Here is a 12659-nt window from a genome sequence, read left to right as displayed (position 1 = left end):
GCATATTTGCTTGTTTTCCGCACAGAACCAATACGCGGTAAGTGTGAAATACAACATTCAGTATTCCCAACCTAACACACACAACAATTTCCCTCTTCTTACCGCTTAAGCGCGACATTAATTTTACTGCTTTAGGCTTTTAACATATTATTTTTAGAGACGTTTAACATAGTAATAATTATAAATTGGAAACTTACCACTGCAATTTCACCTAAATTGCAATGTTAATTATTGTTTTTAAATATTTGCAAAAATTAAGTAAAGTCTACTACTCCACGAAACTTATTGCATTCCTGATACAAGTAACATTAAGGAAGCCGTGAAAAAATCAACAAGATTCCAGATGCCGATGTTATTACTGCAATATGTTATATAAATAATATTGTTAAAATATTAAAATGAAAAATAAATCATTACATAACCTTACCGTTTGTTTTAAGTTCGCATTTATAGACTGGGGGGGGGGAGACAGACGTATATCATGGCCTGCTGGAGTATAGTAAACACAGAAAACATTTTAGAGCAACAATGTTGAAGAAAGATATTTTGGTTTTCCGAAGTTGCCGTCATTAAACAGAAACCAACATGGAGATTTCATTGCAACTAATTAGAAATTCGTCTTTTAGGTATGTAATAAACGATCTTCGCACAAAATAATGTACGATACACGAGCGGTATGTTTGTTTTCATGTTCTCGGAAATTAAAAAAGCTCAACTACGTTTCGCTTTTTCAATCTTTTCCTCGACCATGAAAACGTCAACATACCGCTCTTGTAACGTATATTACTATTACAGAATATTGTTAGTTAATTTGAAGCTACTTTGACACCGTATTTCAATTTCTCTTTTCTTCTTTCTCTTATTTCTATTTTGTTTCAGTTTTAAATAGTGTATGTTTACTTTTCCTTGTTTATGTTTTATAAATTAATTTGTTAGTCGTGAACATTGTAATAGGGCTTTGCCTGTTATGTTCAACAACAAATGAATGAATTAATGAATAAATGAATAAATAAAAAAAAAATACTGCAACTGTAAACCATGTTCAATTCTTTCTTAAACAAACCAAATTCACGGTATACATCAACTTGCCTTCCGCCACTTTCCATTTGTTTTATAACACTAACTTTGTTTTCCACAATCAAAACTTTAATTTTCTTTGTACCTTGTTCCATTGCACTGAATGTGACACCTGTTTACAAACCGAATATTTGTATTACAGTACGGCACACAACTCGATCTGTTATTGCTTGCAAATAGTTGTTTGTAAGACGGAAGAAAGAATTCGGCCAACTTCACACTCCACCCACTTTTCCTAATATTCCAGTTGTTTGCCCGTGAAAAGGTTTTGTTGCAGAACAGGGAACTGTATTGGTCACTAATGATATTACACACTACCTGTGAATTCCTGTGATTGACAGTCTATGGATAATGTACCTACGACTTGAATTTTTAAAGACTTTACCCTGTTGCTACATGTCGCTACAAACGAGTTGGTTTTTAGCAACGTGTCGTTGTGAAAGTAATAGATTCCATTAGTTTAATACATATAAAACCGCACTTCTTACTTATTATCATTTTCGATGTAGGGGAGATATCTAACTAACTGTGGTCATTATAATTAAATTCAAATGTATTTATTTAATTTATGAAAGTAATGAAAGACTTTTTGATTTTCACTCCTTTGGAGAAGAGGATAGAAGAAGTGGAATTCTGTTTAATTCAAGATAAAGAGAGAGGATCTAGAAGCAAAACGTTCCAAATGCAATTTTTCACAATTTGAATTAAAATTGTTTCGTAAAGGTGGAAACAAACGCTACCAAATGATGGAGCTATGATTTTCTTTCGTAACCATTTGCATGCAGTATTGATATTGGCGAAACTGACCTGGTTACAAAATTTACCAAATGCATTGATAATCTCTCCTAATGTAGAAACAAAACATTCCTTTTGCATTTGCAACGTTTACACGTTACAAGTCTGAATATGTTCTTCCTCAGTTGGATTTATCATGCCAATATTTTATTTAATAGGTTTCTGAGCTAGCTAGTAACTGCGTTGATCCTTAAAAATGTGAAATGAATGCTGTTTTGGCATGAAAAAGGACAAAGTGTAAATATAAATTGAATTTTGAGAATTGATCTAAATTGGTTATTTTAAAAAATAACGACATTTCATTTACAGCACTGAAATCTATTAAATTGGAAAAAATGTACATTGAAAATATTTAAACACAAAGCCGTAGAATGTTTTTGTTTTCCCCGGAAAACACTATTTTGTGCGTGGTACGTTCTGTTTCTAAACCCCTCAAGAAATATTTGTGTTCTGCAAGGGTTTCAAATAATAAAAGCCGATAAATTTAGTTCTGACTTAATGGACTGCCACCGTCTATGCATTAATACTTTCCATAGAATATCTTGTAAGTTACAGAACTGTTGCAGAAATTTATTATGTAGCCTATACATCAATGATGATTACATATTTTTTATTCTGAAAATATTTATTTTCTATGATTCTTCTCTATAGTATAGTACAGATAAGCAGAAAAACAAAACCCACTGAAAATATCTTCACATTAAACAGCCATATTAGTGTATTATGTAAGTGACGACGAAATAATGAGGGATTATTTAGGAGAGATTTTTATTCCTGTTATTTAATTTGAAGACGAAACAATGAAGAATTATTTAGGAGAGATTTTTATTCCTATTACTTATAGGAGGACGAAAGAATGAAGGATTATTTAGGACAGATGTTTATTCCTATTATTTAAAGTGAAGACGAAACAATTAAGAATTATTTATGAGAGATTTTCTTACCTATTATTTAAATTGAGGACGAAACAAAGAAGGATTATTAGGAAGAGATTATCTTACCTATTATTTAAAATGAGGACGAAACAATGAAGATTTTCTTTAGGAGAGATTTTTATTCCTATTACTTACAGGAGGACGAAAGAATGAAGGATTATTTAGGACAGATGTTTATTCCTATTATTTAAAGTGAAGACGAAACAATGAATTATTTATGAGAGATTTTCTTACCTATTATTTAAAATGAGGACGAAACAAAGAAGGGTTATTAAGGAGAGATTTTTATTCCTATTATTTAAAGTGAGGACGAAACAATGAAGGGTTATTAAAGACAGATTTTTATTTCTATTATTTAAAGTGAGGACGAAACAATGAGATTTTCATAACTATTATATAAATTGAGAACGAAACAATGAAGATTTTTTTAGGAGAGATTTTTATTCCTATTACTTATAGGAGGACGAAAGAATGAAGGATTATTTAGGACAGATGTTTATTCCTATTATTTAAAGTGAAGACGAAACAATTAAGAATTATTTATGAGAGATTTTCTTACCTATTATTTAATTTGAGGACGAAACAATGAAGGGTTATTAAGGAGAGATTTTTATTCCTATTATTTAAAGTGAGGACGAAACAATGAAGGGTTATTAAAGACAGATTTTTATTTCTATTATTTAAAGTGAGGACGAAACAATGAGATTTTCATAACTATTATATAAATTGAGAACGAAACAATGAAGATTTTTTTAGGAGAGATTTTTATTCCTATTACTTATAGGAGGACGAAAGAATGAAGGATTATTTAGGACAGATGTTTATTCCTATTATTTAAAGTGAAGACGAAACAATTAAGAATTATTTATGAGAGATTTTCTTACCTATTATTTAATTTGAGGACGAAACAATGAAGGGTTATTAAGGAGAGATTTTTATTCCTATTATTTAAAGTGAGGACGAAACAATGAAGGGTTATTAAAGACAGATTTTTATTTCTATTATTTAAAGTGAGGACGAAACAATGAGATTTTCATAACTATTATATAAATTGAGAACGAAACAATGAAGATTTATTTAGGAGAGATTTTTATTCCTATTACTTATAGGAGGACGAAAGAATGAAGGATTATTTAGGACAGATGTTTATTCCTATTATTTAAAGTGAAGACGAAACAATGAAGAATTATTTGAGAGATTTTTATTCCTATTATTTAAATTGAGGACGAAACAATGAAGGGTTATTAAGGGCAGATTTTTATTCCTATTATTTAAAGTGAGGACGAAATAATGAGATTTTCATAACTATTATATAAATTGAGAAAGAAACAATGAAGAATTATTTAGGAGAGATTTTTATTCCTATTATTTAAAGTGAGGATCAAAAATGAAGGATTATTTAGGAGAGATTTCTATTCCTATTATTTAAAGTGAGGATCAAAAATGAAGGATTATTTAGGAGAGATTTCTATTCCTATTATTTTTAGTAAGGACGAAACAATGAGGGATTATTTAGGAGAGATGTTTATTCCTATTATTTAAAGTGAGGATCAAAAAATGGATTATTTAGGAGAGATTTTTATTCCTATTATTTGTAGTAAGGACGAAACAATGAAGGATTATTTAGGAGAGATGTTTATTCCTATTATTTAAAGTGAGGATCAAAAAATTAAGGATTATTTAGGAGAGATTTTTATTCCTATTATTTGTAGTAAGGACGAAACAATGAGGGATTATTTAGGAGAGATGTTTATTCCTATTATTTAAAGTGAGGATCAAAAAATGAAGGATTATTTAGGAGAGATTTTTATTCCTATTATTTGTAGTAAGGACGAAACAATGAGGGATTATTTAGGAGAGATGTTTATTCCTATCATTTAAAGTGAGGATCAAAAAATGGATTATTTAGGAGAGATTTTTATTCCTATTATTTGTAGTAAGGACGAAACAATGAGGGATTATTTAGGAGAGATTTTTATTCCTATTATTTAAAGTGAGGATCAAAAATGAAGGATTATTTAGGAGAGATTTTTATTCCTATTATTTAAAGTGAGGATCAAAAATGAAGGATTATTTAGGAGAGATTTCTATTCCTATTATTTTTAGTAAGGACGAAACAATGAGGGATTATTTAGGAGAGATGTTTATTCCTATTATTTAAAGTGAGGATCAAAAAATGGATTATTTAGGAGAGATTTTTATTCCTATTATTTGTAGTAAGGACGAAACAATGAAGGATTATTTAGGAGAGATGTTTATTCCTATTATTTAAAGTGAGGATCAAAAAATGAAGGATTATTTAGGAGAGATTTTTATTCCTATTATTTGTAGTAAGGACGAAACAATGAGGGATTATTTAGGAGAGATGTTTATTCCTATTATTTAAAGTGAGGATCAAAAAATGAAGGATTATTTAGGAGAGATTTTTATTCCTATTATTTGTAGTAAGGACGAAACAATGAGGGATTATTTAGGAGAGATGTTTATTCCTATCATTTAAAGTGAGGATCAAAAAATGGATTATTTAGGAGAGATTTTTATTCCTATTATTTGTAGTAAGGACGAAACAATGAAGGATTATTTAGGAGAGATGTTTATTCCTATTATTTAAAGTGAGGATCAAAAAATGAAGGATTATTTAGGAGAGATGTTTATTCCTATTATTTAAAGTGAGGATCAAAAAATGAAGGATTATTTAGGAGAGATTTTTATTCCTATTATTTGTAGTAAGGACGGAACAATGAGGGATTATTTAGGAGATGTTTATTCCTATTATTTAAAGTGAGGATCAAAAAATGAAGGATTATTTAGGAGAGGTGTTTATTCCTATTATTTGTAGTAAGGACGAAACAATGAGGGATTATTTAGGAGAGATGTTTATTCCTATTATTTAAAGTGAGGATAAAAAAATGAAGGATTATTTAGGAGAGATTTTTATTCCTATTATTTGTAGTAAGGACGAAACAATGAGGGATTATTTAGGAGAGATGTTTATTCCTATTATTTAAAGTGAGGATCAAAAAATGAAGAATTATTTAGGAGAGATGTTTATTCCTATTATTTAAAGCGAGGATAAAGAATGAAGGATTTTTAGGAGAGATTTTTATTCCTATTATTTGTAGTAAGGACGAAACAATGAGGGATTATTTAGGAGAAATGTTTATTCCCATTATTTAAAGTGAGGATCAAAAAATGAATTATTTAGGAGAGATTTTTATTCTTATTATTTAAAGTGAGGATCAAAAAATGAAGGATTATTTAGGAGAAATTTTTATTCCTATTATTTGTAGTAAGGACGAAACAACGAGGGATTATTTACAAGAGATGTTTATTCTAATATTTAAAACTAGGACGAAACAATGAAGGATTATTTAGGAGAGATGTTTATTCCTATTATTTAAATTGACGATGAAACAATTAATATTTATTTAGGAGAGATTTTCATTCATATTATTTAAAGTCAGGACGAAACAATGAAGGATTATTTAGGAGAAATTTGTATTCTATTATTTAAAATAAGGACAAACAATGATGGATTATTTAGAAGAGATTTTTATTCTATTAATTTAAGCGAGGACGAAACAATGAAGGATTATTTAGGAGAGATGTTTATTCCAATTTTTTAAAGTGAGAACGAAATAATGAAAAATTATATAAGAGAGATTTTTATTCCAGTTTTTTTAAATGACGATGAAATGCAGAAAATAGTTTACTCCGAAACGTGCATTGTGATAAAGGACGAAAGGGAAAAGTATTCCTACTCTTTAGGACTGCCTCTTAAATGGATTTTTCAATTGTAAAGGTTTAAATTAATGTCATTCTTTCTGCTGCCCATTCTTTTCATAGAAACGAAGACATTCAAGTTTCGACAAATTATTTGTTATACATATTATAATCAGCCATACAAGAAGTCTAATTTAAGCTTTTGGTATACTCTCTTGATTTATGATATTGTTAAGCTAATTTGAACTTTTCTACTGACTTCCTAATTATTTCAATCCCGCACGTAGATTCTGTCTTAAGTCTTATTCCTTTCTACGTTAAGAAGTAAAATAAGGTAAGTAATATCTTTTATATTATTGTAAAGTTAGTTAATCGTACTTTCTTCTGGTTGACATATATTTGCGACCAGTTCTTTGCTAGATCATGGAAACAGAATTAGTTACCTGAACAATTAAATTATCAGCACATTCAATTGAGCAAATGTTTTACCTTTTACAGTACAATATCCATTAAAACAAAATTTTAACCCAATATTTTTGTTAATATTAATTTAAATTTATTGTATGGATTGAGAACTAAATTTATAAAAATGCACCTTACTTGCTTACTTAAATCGAGACCTTGGTGCAATAACAGGTTAAGTTGAAAATCCATGCTTTCAGAATAACAATGTCAAAGTGTTAGGATAATGCGGACATTTGTCGTACATATACTCGAATCACTTGTGTTGCATAATATTTTAGATTATATAAATTATTAAAATCCAATATCTGTTATAATTATTTAAACAAAATCCATTTTTAAATATTTGTAAATAAATTATGGAGAACTTAAGCCTTTATTTCATAGAAAGTCTGTGGCTTCTTTAGAGTGCCTGGGCATTAAACCCAGTAGAAAAGTGTTATTTCACTAACATACTCTAAACGAACTTTATTGAATGACTAATAAGAAACAATACTACATTAACGTTTCAGCTTATCAAAATAATACTCAATAAGAAATTTTAGCCTATAAGTCCGTACATTTTTTATGGAAATATACTGTAAAAAATTACATTTGTTTTAAATTTCTAATAAGAAAAACAGAAGATGTATTAAGGAAATCAGTTCTGAAACTATGTTACAGATGAAAATTCCTCTACTGTAGTGTCAAATGTTCTTATTCATTTGTAGTACACTGGTTCAGAATCCAAAATATTTTGTAGACAGCATGCATTTTCTGGTTTCAAGAATTTAAATAATGAAATAATATCAATTCTCTTTGATAATTTTAAGCCAGGACAAGGGGAGTTCTTCAGAGCAAGCTCTTCTTTGGTGGTATATTATGACTTAATAAAAAAGTTAAAGGCTGGAAAAACGGTTTTGTAAGTACATGATACTGTCAAATACCCTGATGTAATAAACATGAGTGTAACATAAGAACTTATTTTTGTATTGCGAATTATGAACCTTTTGACGTAGCACAGCACTTCACATAATCAACTCTCCAACCGTTTAGAGACAACGAAATGAAATACAATTTTTACAGTCGATAGAGAATAAATGGCAGATTATGAAAATTCCTTCGCCGGAATAACGATGAAGCATTAAAGGTAACAACACAGTTTATTTGGATCCATTGAATATCATATTCCAGATTAAAGTTTATTTCATTTCAATTGGAATTACAAAGCATTTGAACAAACAAAAATATTGTAATATAAAAAAAGATTAGACGCAATTTGCGAATTAAAATAAGTAATAATTATTATGAGAATAAAAGCGTGCAAGACACAAAAATTATAATAACTAACTAGTCAATTCGATATTAATATTATCTGCATTAAAATAAAATTCAAATTAATAGATATTTTAGGAATAATGGAAAAAGTCATTGCTAAAATGCAGACAAAATTGGATTCGATATACGAAGAAGAATGTAAGGTTTATAATAATAATAATAATAATAATAATAATAATAATAATAATAATAATAATAATAATAATAATAATAATAATAATAATAATATAATATTAAAAGATTTTGGGATGGAAATTTCAGCACAAAAATCAAAAGTAATGGCATTTTTAGGACAAGACCCAGTCAGAAGTAAGATAATACACAATAACCAAAGCCTCGAACAAGTGCAAAATTTCAATTATCTGGGTTGTGAAATATCTTATCAAAATGAAAAAGATGTGAACAAGAAAATTACCAAATTTACACAAATTCTAGGAATAATAAACAATGCATTAAAAGCTAAATTAGTACAAAAATCTACAAGAATAAAAATATATAATACACTAGCATTACCCGCCCTTTTATACGGAAGCGAGATTTGGACATTAAAGAAAAAAGACATGAACAGAATCAAAGCAACGGAAATGAAATTTTTGAGGAGGACAGCAGGATATACTCTTTTAGACCGAAAAAGGAATGAAGAAATTTTAGAACAATTAGAAGTAGAGTCAGTAGAAGAAAAAATCAGCAGATACAAATTCAATTGGCTAGATCATGTAAGAAGAATGGAAAATTCAATAAAACCAAAAAAATTTGATGCAATATAAACCTAGAGGACATCGTCGACCAGGAAGACCTTTAAGAAGACTGCTAGATGGGGCCGAAACAGGTCTACAGAGGCCTAATTCGTGAAGGATGATGATGATAATAATAATAATAATAATAATAATAATAATAATAATAATAATAATAATAATAATAATAATCAAACAGCTAATTAGAGAAAAGCGAGACCTGTCGGAAGATCCCGAGCCACGCCTACTAAGGCCAAGATTCATGATTATGATGATAATGATGATGATGATGATGATGATGAGGATAAGTTGTAATAGCTTATTCTTCTTCCAATGCAAATCTAATGTGCTGTATACTTCACAGAATTTTTTTGGTTTATATAAATTTAATATCCTTACTTACAAATGGTTTTAAGGAACCCGGAGGTTAATTGACGCCCTGACATATCCGGTAAGAATTAATAATTATTGTTAAGATATATTTTTAGTTCTGAACATGTTTGTGTTTAACAATTTATTGCTTTAATATGACAGTTTTCTCTATCATATATACTACGTAAGGTAAATTGTATAATGCCATTCGTGAATTATTAGAAATTAACCACAATTTCTTTATATACAACACAACACTGCAAGTTTCACTTTGAATACTAAAGGTATACTTATCAACATACACAGTTCTATAGAATATAAAAATATATCAACTAAAAACTTCACATTAAACATGGAAATTCCAGCCCATAGAGACACCCAGCAATGGGGCATACATGTAAAGAATAACACGTCCTTAGTTACGATTATGTTTTGTTTTAATATTTCAATAGCTGTCTTTAAAACTATACGATTTACAAATGTTACATACTACACAGATAATATCTGATGTGTGATAGATATTTATACGAGAAAAGGAGTGTATTTCAGTACAATTATTGATGTTTATATATTTTCTTATTTTGTTTTCGAATTCAAACATTCATCGCGTTTGGAATAAAACAAATCCGCGGTTGTATTGCCGATTGAATTTGACCCGTTTTAGTGACCTTCCCTCATTAAGGGTCGGATTAAAGAGAGAGGACCGCAGCTGCAGCAGATACCAGGCTGCGGGCGCGGCTGGGAGGCAACGTGTGGCTCGCGTACCACATAAACTCTATACTATTGAAATACTGCAAATGGATTTAATATTAATAACATTATATACAATCTGAAGCAGAATATGACACCTAGAATCTTTTACACGTATTAATATCATAGTTAGACAATGTAACGTAGCGCGTGGTACTTGTAAGAGTATTTGAATTGTAAATTTTATTTAAATGCACAGAAACTTCCATTAATATTTTTGCTTTAAACTGCAATAACTCTGCAAATTCAAATCTCAAAATATTTGTTTGTTTGGTTGTAAAGATATAATGCAGACATTAAATATTAAGATAAAGAATAAGACAGTACATTACATATGTTTATTTTTCCTTTAAAATATGTTAGATAGTTTAATATGAGGGCTTCAACTCGAACTTAGGTTAATCAAATGTCACATCGTGAAGAAATCACATTTTGGAGTATGTTTTTAATGTGATCTTACTTAATTTTAATCAAATGTAACATAATATCAAATAAAAAATACGATCATGAACTCAATGACGTGTTAAATTGCAATAAGGAAAATGGATTTTCATCAACATCCATATGAAGATGTAATTTTGATAATGCAGCAGTTCTGAAGTTGTCGTATTTATAGGTGTGTTGCTTCGTAAATAAATTTTAACTAAAATTTTCGAGTAGATATTGTGACAGAATGTTTATGCATAAGTAATATTGAGAAATCATTTGTATGGGAGTGATAATGGAAATTTCAAGTTATCTTAACCGATGGCTGTTGATTGGTTTAGATATCAATGCCAATCAATCCGTACTATTATTTTTCTCGCGGTATATGACATTCCAATCATTCTAACCTATCTGATGATATTCCCCTCCCCCTTTCTTAACTGTAAATGAGCACAAACGCTACTTAGGTGTAAATTTTTCTGACATTTTGCATATTCGATTCCCTAACCGTTTCAAATGTATATCATTTTACCTTTTAGGTGTGTTTCCAAATTATATGTAATACGCTTTGTGAAATCTGGCAATCTTTTCATAAGGGAAGCTAAATTTATTATTATATTAACGTCTATGTGTGCATAACAAAATTGATCTTCCGTTACGGCGATAATTAGGTCGAATATTGGCACTTTTACAACAAGAACGTACAAATCTAATATAATTATTAAATTTTGCATTAAATTTTTCACAAATACAAAATCTCGAAGTATATTTTACAATAATATAAATATTTTGTAGTAATGTAGTACGCTGGTATTGTAGTAGCGAGCAGTTGTGCCACTACAATGGCGATAGAAACTTTTACGCTAGCGTTCTGCAGCACTATTGAACGTGTAGGCTACTTACGGTGAGATCACCGCTGAGAGCATCGCCTTCCTTCCACTGGAAGAGGTCACTGCTTCACCACAAGCTGGAGTTGAGCGCCGTGGGACCGGGAGATCTCCCGGCTTCGTGTCCCGTCCCCGGCCGCCAGCTGTGAGCTTCTCATCCCCGCTATCAGCAACAACCACTCAATATCACCCGAGACGTTTTACTGGACACCCCCGAAATTAAAATGAAACAAACACTTTACAAGTACCGGCACAAGCGAGAGCTGCGGCTTGATATTCCAGACCGAATACGTCTAGAGCCCCGATGAATTTTATCTCACGATTTCCTCATAGTTGAGGAAGACACAATTGTGGCACCCGTCTGTTGTATGTATATGTTATTGACAGAGTCAGGGTAGATTCAGAACTAGTTTTGGTACAGGGGGTGATGGCACAGAGGCTGGCTAGCAATAGCTGCTCCCACTGTAACAACCCCTCCGCCCCCTTCCAAGCATCGCCGTCTCTCTTGCGCACCATCCCCTCCTGTACGTTCGCACAGCATCCCCCTCCGTCGCTGGATCTCTCCCTCCCTCGCCTCCGGCCTCGGGCTTTGCTCCGGCCCTGGAACCAATGCCAAACCATGTGTGTGCAGTATGAGCGAGCGCCCCCGAAATTCGAAACCCGAACACGCCCGACAAAACACGACAGCTCTGCTAGTCGATACCCGTTCCTCGGAGTTGCTGGATGCCAGAGAGAGATGGAGCGGATGAGAGAACGAGAGAAGGCTCCAAGATTGCAGCGAGAGGAACCGAACTCTTGACCCTAGGAATCAGTCTATTTCACCTTTCCATATGAATCATCCGATATGGGAACGCCCCAATTCGACACTTTTTTTATTTTCAATGTTTCTTGATCATTATAGTCCATGAAGATAAACATCTATTCCTAATCAAAATGCCCCAAATCCACTATTTTAATTTTTTGCCCATTACAGTACCTCAGCCGTGGCGAAAATGCGACTCACGAGCACATTGTGGCTTGCAATGATAGCATGTGCATTTCCTCTTGCTTCCTACCTCCCACAACCCACACCCTCTCACACACTGGAGTCAAACTCTGTTCCATTTGTATTTGTATCTGATCTGCATATCGTCGCAATTCTCTCTTGAATACATGTACATCTACAAAAACGAAAGTTTCAA

General features: G+C 31.0%; 1 protein-coding gene across 1 annotated transcript in view; it reads right to left on the bottom strand.

The window, feature by feature from the left end:
* Nucleotides 1–11975, bottom strand: part of nAChRalpha1 (nicotinic acetylcholine receptor alpha1) — a 641991-nt gene extending 630016 nt beyond the window's left edge. The window contains exon 1 of the mRNA XM_069838062.1: nucleotides 11495–11975. The gene's annotated coding sequence lies outside the window, so the exon portion shown is untranslated. The remainder of the gene's footprint in view (nucleotides 1–11494) is intronic.
* Nucleotides 11976–12659: the final 684 nt, after the last annotated feature.

This window comes from Periplaneta americana, chromosome 1 (assembly GCF_040183065.1).
Source record: "Periplaneta americana isolate PAMFEO1 chromosome 1, P.americana_PAMFEO1_priV1, whole genome shotgun sequence".
NCBI classification, from domain to species: domain Eukaryota; kingdom Metazoa; phylum Arthropoda; class Insecta; order Blattodea; family Blattidae; genus Periplaneta; species Periplaneta americana.
Note: the sequence above shows the minus strand (reverse complement) of the source record. Positions and strands in the feature narration are given on the sequence as shown.